Below are 16,577 nucleotides of genomic sequence, written 5' to 3'. Positions count from 1 at the left end.
GCAGACGATGGGTTTGACAAGCCTTGGAGATTCGTCAAGGCTCACCAAGGGCAGACCTTGGGTTTGACGAGCCTTGGAGATTCATCGACGCTTACCAAGGGCAAACCTTGAGTTTGAAGAGCCTTTTCAAGGTCAATGCATACACAAGAAGAATTATAAAAAACTAAAGGGCGAAAGAATTCTATTCAATTTGATCATTTGAGTACAAATTCTCTTCATTCCCCAAGTGTGTCTCGTTAAAACCTCTCAAGCCAAAAAAATCTTATTTTCTATTTTGGGACAAAAGACTTGAGTAGGAAAAGAGTACAACACTTGGTCTTGTTGCAATTCAACTAAAATAGAACTTTATATAGGGTAGCATTCCATGTTCTTGGAATTGCTTTACCATCTAGCTCCTGCAGCCTATATGCTCCATTGTCTAAGCTTGCCACGACCCTAAATGGGTCTTCCCAGTTTGACCCCAGCTTTTCTACTCATGGGTCTTTCCTTGCTTCACCTTGGACTCTCCACACTAGGTCGCCAGGTTGAAAGGCTCAAGGCTGAACCTTGGTATTGTATCTTCTTGATGCTTGAAGCTTAGTGGCCTCTTCCTTGATTCTGACCATCTTTTGGACTTCATCTTTTGTCTCTAGTTCAACCCTCGTGTTTTCTTCATTATTCTGTTCCTGGAAAAACAACCTCCTTGTCGGCGATTTCCCTACTTCGACAGGGATCATGGCGTTTGTCTCGTATGTAAGGCGAAAAGAAGTTTCGTTAGTTGTTGTTTGGGGTGAACAATGATAAACACAAAGTATGCTAGGGAGTTTGTCCTTCCATATACCTTTGGACTTGTCGAGTCTTGTGCGTAGGGCTTTAAGGATAACCCTTTTTGCTGCCTCTGCCTGACCATTGGTCTGGGGGTGTTCGACAAAAGTTGTGAGGTGCTTGACATCTAGCCTCGATAGGAATTGTTCGTAAGCTTGAGCTTTGAATTGAGTGTCATTGTCAGTGGCAATGGCGTAAAGAAGACCATATTTTCATATGAGGTGTTTGCATGAGAACTTCTCTACCTCATTTGTTGAAATTTCTCGCAATGGTCTTGCCTTAATCCACTTAGTGAAATAATCAATAGCGACTAATAAGAATTTGACCTATCCTGGGGCTTTTGCCAATGGTCCTAGTATATCCATCCCCCACATGGAAAAAGGGCAAGGTCCTAGTATGACCAATAAGAATGTACCCTTTGGCTCGCTCACGTAGCTCGTCCATGCTGCTAGGGGGTTTCTTGCATAGACTATCAGGGAACTTGCCAAGTGCGAGGGCCAACATCATGGAGTGTAAAGTTACCTCAAGATAGAGATTCCTGATTTGGATGACAATTCAACCAAACCTATCTATAAATTTGTGGAGTGACTCATCATCTTCCTGGCGTAAACTAGCCAAGGTTGCATATGTTAGGCGATGTGACCAGTTGTCGCATACTGGGAACTAAAGTGTTCGACAATAGTGTCGAAGTTGTCGATGGACCAGGAAGGGAGTCCACTATACCATGTCAATGCTGCCCCTTTGAGGGAGGTTGGAAAGACTTAACACATGATTGAATCATCATGGGTGTAGAGATTAGCCTAGGTGAGGAATGCATCCAAATGTTCCTTTGGATCAATGGTTCCATCATAGCGCTTTAGGTTAAGGGGTTTCCAACCTAAAGGCAGGTCGCCCTCCATGATGTGATCAACAAAGGGGTGTCAAAGGAAAATTATAATTCAATAAACATCCCAAACTAAACCTCAATTTGATCTTCTAAGGATCTCTACACATGTTCACTCTAATTTGGGGTGTTTTATGCATTTTAATTTTGCTTGTACAATGATAACTACGAATTGCTCATGTTTGATGGGCCAACTAATGCCCAAATGCAAATTGGATGGTTTAATTGAGTGTTTGGCTTTGAATGTTAGAAACCTAGAAATTTAGGAATTCTTGATTCTTGCATGTTTTCTTGAAATAGATTGAGGGGTTTTGTGTCCCCATGATGTGATCACATGTTCTATTCATTTTGAATTTGGGGGTGTTTGGATGTCTAAATTTTTCCTCTTTTGCTTCACGAAATGGAGGTTTTTAGCGAAGCATGCCTGTGCTTAGTGAAAATCAATTGTTTTAAGCCCGTGCTATTTTCTTGACAATGTGAATTAACTTGTAGCCTAAAAAAGACAAAGCAAATGATTTAATTAGGTTTTGTGGTATTCATGAAAGTTTTAGCACTAGATGTTATCTAACAAATTCCGTTGGTTCCATACAATTCGGAGTTGTATAGACCCCTAGAGAGTCAAATTACTGGGAAAAGGTTGAGCTGTCAGGATTAAGCAATGATCCAATGTTTATCTTAGGTTTAGACATATTTAATGGTCAAACCAATGTAGATAATTGTCTTAGCTTTCAAACAAGATAAGTATGAACTTAAGAGGATTAGTGCATCCCCTGTACTTGTAATTTTACTCTATAAAGGTTAGGAGAAAATGTAAGGATATACTTATTTATTATACATGTATGTGTGGTTTCTACGAACTAAATGTGTGTGTGTGTGTGTGTTTTGTGCCATGTAAATATTATTACTGTATGATGTGTATATGATTTATGAGGCGTAATGATATGATATTTTGGGATTATGAAATTTTGATTGAGATTGAGTATGAGTGGCAAGTTGAGCGTGTGTTAATTTGTGAGATCCATGTGAATATGTGATGGTGCATTATGATGTTGTGAGATGTTAATTGTGGACATGGAATATGGTTGTGAATAAGTCTTTGGTTAACACTTGATGTGATATTACTTGTATTGTGAATTATGAATTATACAATAATCCGACTGGTGTTTACCTTGAGAAAAATGTTATGCACGAGGTGTTAAAAAGAAAGTGTAGGGTTCCAAGTTAGGAACTTGAGGTGTTAAAAAGGAAAGTGTTGGGTTTCAAGTTAGGAACCTAAGGCATTAAAATGAAATTGTAGGGTTCCAAATTAGGAATATGAGGTGTTAAATTATAGTGCAATGTGTTAAATGTGTTTAAAAACAAGTGTGAGATTGCGAATATTGTATAATTCATGAGCAGTGTCTACGTGCAAAAGTTGTTTTAGGGGTTGGACTTGAATCAGGAATGTGAGGCCCTAACGGATTCTTCAAAGTCTAGGCCTTTGGGGTAAATACACTTGGTTTGAGTGCTCCTTTAAGCCTATGTTGATCCCATATGGTTGGAGCATTCTCACAAAATAGAGTGACCTAGACTAGTCACCTTTTGATTTCACTTAGTGAGAGTGACTTGACATACTCATTGTGTGACATGTCTTGTTATGTACTCTTAGGCGCCCTAGTGTTGTTTTTCACTGACATGGTACCACATTGCATATAGGATTGAGTCTTAGTGTATCTGTTGCATAACGTGTGTGTAATGATCATTATGACTTGTTATGTGATGGTGTGTAATGAGTTGTGTAAGTGTGAGATGCGGTATTGTATTTGAGATGTGTTGTTTTGAATATGTGATTGATCGTGAAGGCATAATTTCATATTTTTATATGTTTTTCTTATTTATATGTATGTCGGGGTAGAGGGTGTCATAAACAAAATTGGGTATTTATAGCATTGGATGAAAGCTTCAGGTCCTTGATTATCGGGGTTGTTACAGTATGATGACAACTCTTATAGATAATTTGTAGTATTTACTAGATAGGTGGAGTGCTTGTAATTTGAAAAGAGGATAATAGCATTATCATTAGAATTCAAATATATTATCAACCTATTGACCCAATAGCTCGACTGCTAAGGGAGTTATGTCCATGCTCTTGTAGTAGTAGGGCTGACAAGGAAGGTTGCCATATATATTCCAATGTCACGCCACTTGCCACATCAATTTGTGGACCTCAGACAATACAATTATAAACTTTTTATAATTTATATATTTATAAATTTTACTTACATAAAACAATTATTTATTTTGTGAAATACACCAACTAAGTATCGTTTATGTTAAATGATTCGACCAAAAGAATGTTCAATTACTACGCCCTAAACGGCTAACATCAACTTTTTGTTTTTTTGTACACATGTAAATACTCAAATTATTTTTTTCCCAAATTTTATAAAATTAACATGCTTCTTCTAAATTTAAATATTTTGTTTTTTTAATTGTTTATTTCAAATAATTAAATACTACTCATAATTTAAAATATTTTATTTATGTTTTAAAATTAAGAAAATATTCATATAATATATGACATGCTCCTTTTATTCCACTTTATACGATATTTTAACAAAAAAAATAATTGTTTCAAATTAGTTGTTATTTTACAAAATCAATGAAACATTAAATATATTTTTTTTCATGAAATACTCTTAGTGTAATTAGTTGTTACTAGATAATTAATTAGAGAGATAAAAGTTATTACTATATTAGGAAGTTGCATGATAGTTTTTTGGTTCCAAAATTAGTTTTTTAATATAACATTAATTATTTTTTTCACCAATATTTCTAAAGTTACTATTATTTTTTTTATCTATTTATTAACTTTTCTTCATCCATGTAAAATAACCTAGGATGACACTTATATTAGAATAAAGAGAGTATTTTTTTAATATAAAATTTAAGATATTAATTGTATTCTTAATACATGTGTCAAAAATTGTAAACATCGTGTAAAATGGAATGGAGAGAATTCTGAAATTTTTTTTCATATAATACTGTTTTTGCATTTTCATTTTCTATTTTTATTTTCTGAAAACTATTTTTATTTTTAAAAGATTAGAATTCTGAAAATATGTTTGGTTTGACTTCTTGTTTTTTGTTTTCAAAAAATAAAAACACTGAAAATATGTTTTCAAAAGGAAATGTATTTTTAGATTTGCTTAAAATTATATTTCTTGCCACCGTGTTTTCATTTCACCCAAAATGAGGTTCTTAGTTTCAACTAAAAACACTGAAAATGAGATTTTATTGTTTTCAATTTTTTGTTCGTTTGAGAAAATATTTTCACTGAAATATTTTCAAAAATCCAACTAAACGCATTTCCATCACCATTTTCTATTTTCAGTGAAAATGGAAATAAAAAACAGGCAAACCAAACACCCCTTATTTAGCAAATGTTAGCTAGCTTTCTTATGACACTATTTAAGAAATTAAAAGGGAAAACTAATTTATTAAGATGCACAAAGTTATGTTATTTTTATAATTTTTAAATGCATTTTTATACGATTTTCAATAAAAAAAATTATCTCAATTAATTTCTTAACCAGTACTCTTAGTATAAGAAAAAAAAGATTTTATTGAAATGTGTAAAAATGTATTTGCTTATAATTTTTAATAAAAGCTTTTTTCTTTTACTTTTTAACTAGCATTCTAAGATGACACAAGACTCAATAATATAAATAGAGTAAAAACATTGATTAAGAAGATCCAATAATATAAATACGAGTGATAAATATCTTATGATCAACTCGTATTAACCAGACCCCTAACCAAAGTGTACAATGCCCTGTTCATTAAATATTAATTTTTGCATTCAAGTTCATTAAAGAAGGTTGGCTATTTGTCTATTTTCCTGTTCCTTTCATTTTGTTCCATTTTCTTTCTCAAACCCTTTCCCTTTTGCATAGTTCAACTACAGCATGGCGCACGCGCGATTACCCTACATACGTTGTTATCGTATTATTTTTTTCCCTTCTTATCATCTTATCTAGTTCAATTATTATGGAATCAACATACATAAATTATTTCAAAATTCAAATCAAATACGTGCATGGAAAAATAAGGACTCGCTTGTCGTCAATACAATTTTTAAATGAAATGAACAAAAAGATAGAAAAGAAAGATACTACATTACCACACTGAATGCGAGGTAGGACAACTGAAATGGATTCATGTGTACGTTCTTTGATATTTTAATGTATATATTGACTTTTATGGCAATCATAGTGGAGATATGTGGAAATCATTATAGCGAGATGAATCGGATGAAAAAGAAGATCATAAATATTTAATAATATAGAATGTAGATGGTATTGATATTTTATTTTAAAATTTAGATAATTTATTTTCTGGATTTTAATTATTTTTCTTTCAACGTCAATAATAATAATAGTAATAATTAACAGGTATCAGGTATGATTCAATTGCCGTTCTGTTTTTATATTCAAAGGATTGGAATCTTCACATTAATTTTTATATATTAAATTTTTACCCAGTTAACCAATTTGAAATAAAGATAAAAATAATTTTTAAAATAATTATTATAAAATCTAATAAACTTACCATCTAACAACTTGTTATTAAATAATAATGTAATATATTTTTACATTATCATAGTATATGTTATTTATTATTTATTCTTTGTATTTTACTGATTATAAACATGATAGTCAATTAGTCATTAATTCCAGAGTAATAGTAAGTTAATACTGCATTACTTTAAAAAATTTATTATTTTTTATCGTATCATATTATTTGTTATATTATTATCACTTTGCTTAGGTATGTGAAAGATGAAGAAATATGTATTCTTAATTTCACTGGATCGAATAATGTAAGAATGGATTAAACAAATAAAAAGGTCAAATAAGTTATTTAGTTCCTAATCTTATTTTTTGTTTAAATTAATCATTTATTTTTTAAAATATTTACTTTGATCGTTCATTTATTTAAAACGGATTAGATTGACCCATTTTGTCACTTGGTCGTCTCCTCTGTTAACGGATTACGTGGCAACTTATTGAAACGACATCGTTTCACACAAAAGGTGACTGGGTGAGGCTTCAAAATACTAATCATGAGTTCGTCACACTGGCTTGCTTGGTTACGAAGGAAAAACCGTTCGTTTCAGAAGAACAAGAGCTTCTCTCTAACATGCGATTGTAGGGTTTCGTTCTTCATTGACTGGTTCGTTGTTGCGCGAGAGAAGTGGCGTGGATTGAAGAAGGGTTTCAAGGGGTCTGTGAAGGTTGGTTTGCTTCCATGCTTGTTTGTTCTGGTATATTTCTTCTTTTGCAGCAGAAGAGATTGTGGTTTTTTTTTTTTTTTTTTTTTTGCGTTTTAATGCTGGTATGAGTTGTTGTTTAGGGTTCATTCGTTTTCCTTTCTGTTTTCAATTTGGAATTTTGAAATCGTAGCCTTGGCTATAGAAGGGTTTCGTGCGGCATTGTTCATTGTAGGGATAAAGGCTTTTGGTGGTTCTTTTGTTAGTGTTGAAAAGTGTCTTCTTTAGTGTTGGCAAGGGTTTATCGTTGCTGTACATAGAAAAAAGGGTTTAGTATTTGTGGTGAAAAGGGTTTTTAGTGTTGTTGTGGAGTTTTATCCCCCTTAATCAATGTTTTCTTGATGTGGTTCCATTATGAGCAATTTAGTCCCTGTTAACTTGCTCTGTGTATTATGCTTTTTGTTATTGAAGATGGGTATCAGTAAACTGTATGTGTTATTTTAGTGTTTACTTAGTAAATGGTTTGTGCTATTTTAGTGTTTAGTTAGTGAATGTGGCTTTGTTATTGTTTTGTGGTTATGTTATGTGTATTTTGTTTTTGCTATTGTTCTGATTATGATCTATGTATCACTTAGGAAATGCTTTGTGTTATTTTAGTGTTTAGTTAGTCAATTCCCTTTGTGTGTTTGTATTATGCAGAATGAAGGAATAATACTTTAAAGTTAAGCTTCACTTTGGTGGTAAGTTTGTCCATGGGGGAAACAAACTTACCTACAAGGGGAATGACTGTGTATGGAAATGTATGGCTGATAGGTGGTCTTATTTTGAGATAACTGGAATTCTAAATGAGAAAGGATATAAAGATGTTGAGACTCTTTGGTACAAGGTTGTAGGCAAGGATCTAAATCATGGTTTGAAACAACTGGTTGATGATGCTAGTGCTTGGGAGATGGTTGACATTGCTAGATGCGAAGGACGTGTTCATCTCTATGTTTTGCACTCTGTTTCAGTCCTTCAGGTTGTCCATTTTATTGAACCTGGGGTAGAGAATGGATCTTAGGGGATTGAAGGAAATGGAGGGAATGATCAAAATGATGAAAAAGAGACCCCTGTGGCTGAAGGAAATGCTGGTGATGGTGATAAAAATCTTTTGGCAGAAGAGAACAATATTCATGAAGAAACTCCTCTAGCTAAAGAGAATATTCCTGATGTAAATGTTGGTTCTACAATAGGTACTTCGAGTTTCAATTTTTGTAAATGCTTCAAATCGGTCCTTTTTATTTGTTACAATCTTGATAATATTGATGATCATTTTATGTCAACACGTAGGTGGTTCTAGTGCAACAAAAGATGCTGATGTTACAATAACCTTCAGTTATCCGAAAGAAGAAACCAATGACAAAGAAGGGTTTGCAGGGGGTAAATGCACCTGTTGAAAATGTGATTGTTCATGCAAAGGGTTCAACATCTACACAAAACTAAGGTGTCAAGGCAAGGAAGAGAACTTCAGGTACACAGTAGCAAAGAAAGTCATTCAAAAGGCCACAGGGAAGACCGAAAGGTTCAACATCTACAGACAAAGAAGGTGTACTACCTCCCGAACCTGGACCTAAAATTAATGATGATGTACAACATGAAGTCCCCCTATAACATCAGAACATGGAAATGGATGATGACTCATACAACTCAGAGAAGTTACAGGCAGAATCAAAAGATGAGGACGAGTCCAAAATAAGACAGGAACACCCAGTGTGGGTTATGCGTAACGACCTGAAAGATTACAAGTGCGTAACGAGAACTTTGTTTCCAAGTAGACATTAGTTCAAGGAGGCTATCATGACATATGTTGTTCAGTCAGGTAGAAATTTGAAGTTTAACAAAAATGACAAGGTAAGGGTAAGAGTTGAGTGTAAGGATGGATGTCCATGGTCAATTTATTGTGCAAAGTTGGATGTGGAAGACATGCAGCAAATAAGGACAATCAATGATGAACCTGTAGCAGGGACTATAGAGTTAGAATGATGAAATCAAAGTGGCTATGCAAAAGATTAGTGAATGGTATTAGAGAAAACCCAAACATCAAACTGATATAAGAGAAAGGGTTCATAAGGAGTTTAACTATGGAGTGTCAAAGGCAACTGCACCAACGGCAAGGGCCCATGCAAAGACTCTTGTACATGGTTCATTTTTAGAACAGTACAAGAGATTAAATGACTATACATATGAGCTGATGAAGTATAATGAAGGGTCAACTGTTGTTTTAACAACACATCCTTATGAAGGTAATCCAGAGGAGTTAGAGAACTCTAACAGTGATGTCAGTCCTGCATTTCATAGGCTTTACATTTGTGTGAAGGCCTTCATAGGTTTGGACAGCTGTTTTCTGAAAGGGCCATTTGGGGGAGAGATTTTAGCTGCAGTTGGAAGGGACCCAAATGACCAGATGTTGCCAATAGCTTATGCTGTGGTCGAGGGTGAGAATACCAACTCCTGGAAATGGGTTATGGAACTTCTAATCAAAAACTTGGGAGGTACAGAAAAATTTCTAAAGTATACCATCATATCAGACCAATAGAAGGTTAGTTAGATTAGCCCCTTATCTTTTTGTGTTGGTTCATATTAGTCCTTTATCTATTTATGTTGGTTCATATTAGTCCTTTATCTTTTTATGTTGGTTTAGATTGATCCCTTATCTTTTTAAGATGGTTCATACTGGTGCTTTATCTATTTATGATGCTTCATATTAATTCCTGAGTTATATGACTAATAACACATGTGATATTTCAATGTTATGATTTATTGAATGTTATTGAAGATCTACTTCTACGCATCTCTCAAAGATTTTGTCTGAGGCACATGTATAGAACTTCAAAAAGAAGTTTCCTGGTCTTAAGCTTAAGCTGTTAATGTGGAAGGCTGCCAAAGCAGCATACACTCGTGCTTATGAGGATGCAATGAAGAAGATGAGAAAGGAAAACGAAGAAGCCTTCGAATATTTATGGAAAACTTTCCCTGCACGTTATTGGAGTAAGTCATGGTTCACTTTGGACTCCAAGTGTGACGTTTTACTTAATAATATGTGAATCATTTAATAGCGTCATCCTAGAAGCTAGAGAAAAGCTTATTGTGTCCATGTTAGAGGATATACACATCTATCTAATGGAGAGGTGGGACACTAACTCAAAAAAGGTTGTTGCATGGGAAGGTAGTGTACTACCAAACATAAAAAAAAAAAAAGAAAAAAAAGATTGAGGTTGGAATCCATGAATACAAATAATTGGCTTCCTAGGTACTGTTTTGGTTTTTTAGGTTGATTGCATGCATGGTTATATATACATGTATTGCCTAAATGCAATGCATGGATTTTGTAGGATGGCTAGGGACCATTTGTTTGATGAAGTTAGACACATCACCCAACTTGGAGACAAATTTATAGTGAACTTGCAAACTCAAGAATGCTCATGCATGAAAGGGATGCTTAAAGGAATACCATGTGTGCATGTTATATGTTGCATGAATATGAGGAACCACCTAAACCCTAAGGATTACATCCTAGACTTTTACAGGAAAGAAGCATATGAAGCATGCTACTAGTACATTATCCATCCGACTGATGGGGAACATTTGGGACATTACTGAATTCCCTGATGTGCAACCACCTCCCCCGAAGAAGATGCTTGGTCAACCTAAAAATCAGGAAGGAAGGAAGCTGGAGAGACATCTAGTAGCAGTGCAAATAGGATGAGCAGGAAAGGAGTAAAAGGTCGTTGTAGGAGGTGTGGAGAAACTGGCCACAATAGATCCACTTGTCCATTGGGGCCCTTACAGTTAAAGAAATCCAAACCACTGTAGATGAACAAAGCCAACAAACAACCACCGATGCACACACTGAAACCCAACATCAACCAACCCACACAAACCCAACCACCTACATCAACCCAAACCCAACCCCAAACCCATCAAGCTGAAATTCAAGAGGGTAGACCGTTTAGGAAAAAGCTGGAAACAAGGGGAAAAGCTTAGCCACTGCCAAATGGAGTTCAAAACCTGGATGTTTATGTTTTTTGTTTAATATCGTTAGCTACCTTTGAAAATATTTATTTTTTGTATGACTGGTATTGGTAGCAGTGTCTGGTTTATTTTCCTGGACAAATGTATGGTTTATTTTGCGGGACAAATGTATGTTTTATTTTGCGAGACAAATGTATGGTTTCATTGAGTAAAAGTTATTTCTATTTGATCAATTGTTGTGTTTTGTATTGGTATGAATTTAGTCTAAGTCTTGTTTATGCAAAATGTATCAATCACAGGTGACACAAAAATGAGTTATTTGAGACAACCTTGGGCTATTTTAAATTGTCCAGATCGGTCCTTTAAGTTTTTTAAAAAGGTTCAGATTGGTCCTTTAAGTTTTTAAAAAGGTTCAAGTTGGTCATTTATCTTTTTGAATTAGTTCAAATTGGTCCTTACACAGCAAACAACAATCATTCTCTTCAACCATTTCCTGCAACTGCTCAAAGAATTCTACAAATTTGATATCCTCCTCCTGTCTTAAAATAAAACAACTAACCTTGAAATGTTTGCATCCCCATAATTGTCTTCCATAATGTTTAATTGTCCAAGAGATTCTCAAAATCGCTTTATGTCAACAGTCACATGTAGGTACCCTGATAGCAATCTACACCAGAATGATTGTGACCACATGCCCAAGCGTACGGGTAGGAAGTTAGAATCAGAATCCCTTGTAAATGATGAGATTGCGTATTCTGTTAGGAGGGAATCACTAATTCTGTTAGGAGGGAATCACTAATTCTGTAGTAAAATTGCCCATTAGTGAGTGGTGCTGTTAGGAGCACTGTGTCATTTGTGTCTAAGGCAGTGGACTGTCTGCCTATATAAGCATGAATGATCACGGAATAAGGACAGGAAAATTCACCTTTAAATTATATTTTCCTTCTTTGCTTATGAAGGTTTCCCTTCCTGACCTCATATTGCAAGAAGTTTTCTTTTCTTTTCTAAGCACCCTATCAACTTTGGTGCTTTCATTGCCTCCGACCATGGCCGATAATACACGCTTAGAAGAAGCCATCACCATTTTTACTCAAACTCAGAGCTCCCTCCATTCCAAATTAAACGATGTTATCTCTCGCTTCACCATCCTTGAATCTCGTTCTCCTGACAGACCACTTTCGCTTCCACCACCGAGAAGGAAACTCGACGTCCCTTGGTTTGATGGCGCTAACGCGATGTCTTGGATCTTCAAGATTTCACAACTTTTTGACTATCACGGCACCCCGATAGTGAGTGCCTCCAGGTTGCTTCCTTCTACCTCGATGGCCCTGCCTTGAGTTGGTTTCAATGGATGCACAGAAACAACCAAATCTCCTCCTGGTCAGACTTCCTTCAGGCCCTGGAAATGTGCTTCGCCCCTTCATTTTACGAGGATCCTCGCGGAGCCCTTTTTAAATTGACTCAACAAGGTACTATCAATTCTTACTTGTCGGAATTCGAGAATTTGGCTAATCGCATCGTTGGCCTTTTCCCGCCATTCTTGCTCAGTTGTTTTGTTTCCTGTCTCAGCCCGAACATCCGCCGTGAAGTCCAGGCGCTTTAACCGCTATCCCTCGTTCAGGCGGCAGCCTTGGCGAAACTCCAGGAAGACAAGCTCAATGATGCTCGTCGTCCTTCGCGATTTCGCCCTCTTGCTACTCCGTTAGCGATAACCCCTATCGCTTCAGCTCTGTCGGTGCCGCCTCCCCTGCTCCCGGCTCCTCCTCAGATTGTTTTCAAGAAGCTCACCACGGCAGAAATGGCAGCTCGCTGTGAAAAAGGCTTGTGCTATAATTGTGACGCGCTATAGCCCCAACCACAAATGTCAGGCTAAGTTCTTCCTCTTGATTGCTTCTGACGATGTTGCCCCAAATGACCTCGTTCCACCAAACTTAGTCCCCATGCTTTTTGAGGACTCCACTGCCACGCTGTCGGACGATCACTTTTCGGCTCAGCTTAGCCTTCATGCGATGGTCGGTCATTCGACTTTTACCTCGCTTCGCGTCAACAGCTACATTAACGGCACATAGGTCATCATTTTGGTTGATGGGGGTAGTACCCACAACTTCATCCATGACCGCCTGGCCCGCTGTCTCCGCTTGAAGGCCTAGCCCGTTAAGCGTCTTCGTGTTATGATGGGAAATGGTAGTGAATTCTGTTGCGATAGGGTGTGCAAAGCAATTTTCGTCAATATCCAAGGCTGCACTTTCGTGGTGGACCTTTTCGTTATGGCTCTAGGGGGTGCAGATGTGGTTTTTTGGGGTGGAATGGCTCAAAACTTTGGGCCCAATCACCATTTATTATTCTACTCTCACGATGTCATTTTCTAGGCGCGATGGGCTTGTGACTCTCCATGGTCAAACTGGGCCGCATCCCGTGGAAGCCACTCCGGGTCAGGTTTGTCACCTGATCCAAACAGACCGGGTCACAACTTTCTTCCACCTTCAACTTCACATTCCTCCTTCGGCCTCCATTGCAGGGAAGGATACCATACTGCAAGCCCTCCAGAACCCCCTTCAGTCTTATTCAACCCTATTCCAACAGCCCACCTCCCTACCTCCCTCGAGACTCCACGACCACCAAATCAACCTCTTACCCAATTCTCAACCAGTTCACGTTAAACCATATAGGTATCCCTATTTTCAAAAGCACGGAATTGAAATCCAAGTTGAAGAGATGCTTCTTTGTAACCATATAAGGTCGAGTCGTAGCCCGTATTCTTCCCATGTGCTCTTGGTCAAGAAGAAGGATGGAACGTGGTGTTTCCGTGTGGACTATCGTGCACTCAACGCCGTCATCATTAAAGATAGGTTCCCAATTCCCACCATTGACGAGCTCTTGGACGACCTCCATCACGCCACCTGGTTCTCTAGAATGGACCTCGCACTGGGATTCCATCAAATTCGAATGGCACCAACAGACATACGCAAGACTTCTTTCCGTACTCACAACGCCACTACGAGTACAACATCATGCCATTTGGGCTCTGTAATGCCCCCTTGACCTTCCAAGCAACAATGAGCGATCTTTTCCGGTCTTTCATCCATAAGTTTGTCCTTGTTTTTTTAGACGATATCCTCGTCTATAGTAGGAGCCATGGTTGTTAAACTCGCAATTCTACCTAGAATCGTGGAGGCTCCGTAAACTTGACTCGTTGAATCGAATCGAATCGTAAACTCGTAAGAGTTTACTCAAATAAAAAAAATATATTAATATTCCTTTATATAAAATCACAAGTAAATATTTCAACCCTAAAATAAATGAAAATAATAAACTTTAACAATAATTCAATAAATCAATTAAAAGCAGTAAACTTTAACAATGTTCCTGCATCTTACATTTTTGTTTTGCCGATTGATAAAGTTAAGGGAAATGATATTGATAGAGCTTATTTTATTGCTCAAAAACTAATTAAAAGCAGTAAAAATCAAACACTAAACAGTAAACATTAAAATAAGATCCCACCAAGCTTAGCAAACTATTAGCACTCATATTACGTATCAACATCAAGTATCTGCTTCTGCTTTAAGAGGAGCTTAACAATATATAAAGGGTGCATGCAGTACCTACACACAGGCAAGTAGTCAGACACATTCAATAATTGATCTACAGAGGTATAGAGAGTAATTCCTAATTTTCTTCTCCCATCCTCTTGGAAATTAGCAGGGCAACATGCTTTTATCCTCCTAATGCATTCCCTTTCTAAAGACTACTTTCCAAGTTTGTAAGAACAATAAAATTGTAGGATTTTTGGGAAATTTTAGAATTTGAGTTAGGAACTATTAACTAAGATCCTGTCATTTAAATAAAAGATACTACATCATGATCCAAAGTATCTTAACAAATTGGTAAAGTCTCATTCATAATCTTACACAACAACTTAATCATATACCCCAAACTGCTTTCTTCTCCTAGCTCCCATTTATTTTGCTTTCCAATGCAAAGCTATTAGAACTAATCACAGGTTTTCTTTAGGCAACACTATGCAAACTAACAATACTAAGAAAACCATAGTTAAGGAAATTCATGTAGACAATAACTAATTAGTCACAGCTTACACACACAACAATTATTAATCTCACTCACCTTTGATGAGTTCTATTGCAAGAATGAAAAGAGCTTATGATCCATGAACATGGATGAATTCCTTTCTAGCATTTGGAACTCTGATGATAACAACCAAGTTAACCCACCACTACCCTCCCTTGATGAAGCTGCAAAGGGTAAAAGTGTACTAGTAATAGAACCCACTACTCAAAAGGCAGCAACAAAACCCACTACCCACCCTTGATGAAGCCAGAATTTCAATTAACAGATAATTTGTCCATGTTCGAGGGACCACCTTAGCGTTGCCAGAATTTAACACTAAGTATCGTTTCAAACTTTCAATTAACAGAGATTTCAATTAATAGATACTCCCTTAATTTAGTAACAGAATCCAAAACTCAACACTACAATGAAGCTAACAATAGTCTTGCCAGAATTTCAATTAACAGATACTCCCTTAATAAGCATCGTTTCAAACTTTCAATTAACAGAGAAGCTTTGAGAAAGAAAACACATTAGCGTTGTGGAACAAAGCTTGGAGCTAGGTCATGAAATAAGGGTTTTCAACGAGTGAGGCCTTTCAAGTTTCAAACGATGACGAGGACCACCATAACGCAAGTAGCTCAACAGTCCAGCACGATAGCGATGACGACGATCACTACGACGCGAGTAGCTCAGTAAGAGTCATTTTCGGGGGTGAATAGCTTGAACAAGGTAGAGTGAGTCACAAGAATCATTTTCGGGGGTTGTTGTACGATGCCTTTTCGAGTTTTTGTAAACCCGTGGACTCGGAGCAGACTCGCGAGTTTACCAAACCTCGTCCGAGTCTACGCAAAATCGGACGAGTTTACTCCGGTTTCGATTCTGCTTTCGATTTAACTTGCCAACCCTTAGTAGAATCGTAAAATTGTACGATTTTACGATTTAAATCGCGAGTTTAACAACCATGGTAGGAGCTTTGATGACCATCTCGACCACCTCAAATGCGTTCTGCAAACCCTTCAAAAGGGTCAGTTCTTCGTCAAGCTGTCTAAATGTGCTTTCGGACAGAGGCACATTGACTATTTGGGCCATATCGTTTCCATTAAAGAAGTAGAGCCAGACCCAAGTAAAATACAGGCTATGACGGATTGGCTGCCACCAAATTTCGTCAAATCCTTACGAGGCTTCCTCAGACTCACTGGGTTTTACCAGCGTTTCATCAAGCACTATGCGCAGATGGCAGTGCCTCTGACGAACCTCCTGTGCAAGGACTAGTTTAGGTGGTCTCCTGAGGCCCAGAACGCCTTTGATAAGCTCAAGGAAGCTATGATGAAATCTCCTATTCTGGCATTATTGGATTTTGGTGCCCTTTCTATTCTGGAGACTGATGCCTCAGGCACGGGCATGGGAGCAGTTTTGAGTCAATCTGGCCATCCAATTGCTTATTTCAGTAAGCAATTTTGTCTGAAACTGCTTCTTTCTTCCATTTATATCAGAGAATTGCATGCCATCACTTCGGTCGTGAAACACTGGCGTTAGTATCTATTGGGTCATCCTTTC

At 36.9% G+C, this 16,577-nt stretch overlaps 1 long non-coding RNA gene across 3 annotated transcripts; it reads left to right on the top strand.

Annotated features, from left to right (window-relative positions):
* The first annotated feature begins 6,754 nt into the window (after nucleotides 1-6,754).
* Nucleotides 6,755-11,182, top strand: LOC102660584 (uncharacterized). 3 transcript variants are annotated; one of them, XR_005889846.1, is made up of 5 exons: nucleotides 6,755-6,962; nucleotides 7,638-8,170; nucleotides 8,268-9,516; nucleotides 9,754-9,965; nucleotides 10,310-11,182. It is a non-coding gene; the product is annotated as an uncharacterized lncRNA (long non-coding RNA). The 3 variants fall into 3 exon arrangements; XR_419903.3 differs by having other exon boundaries at nucleotides 6,756-6,962; nucleotides 9,754-11,182; XR_001386696.2 differs by having other exon boundaries at nucleotides 6,757-6,962; nucleotides 8,268-11,182.
* Nucleotides 11,183-16,577: the final 5,395 nt, after the last annotated feature.

Source organism: Glycine max, chromosome 19, assembly GCF_000004515.6.
Source record: "Glycine max cultivar Williams 82 chromosome 19, Glycine_max_v4.0, whole genome shotgun sequence".
Classification (NCBI taxonomy): Eukaryota; Viridiplantae; Streptophyta; class Magnoliopsida; order Fabales; family Fabaceae; genus Glycine; species Glycine max.
The sequence above is the reverse complement of the archived record's forward strand: the minus strand, read 5'-3'. Positions and strand labels throughout refer to the sequence as shown.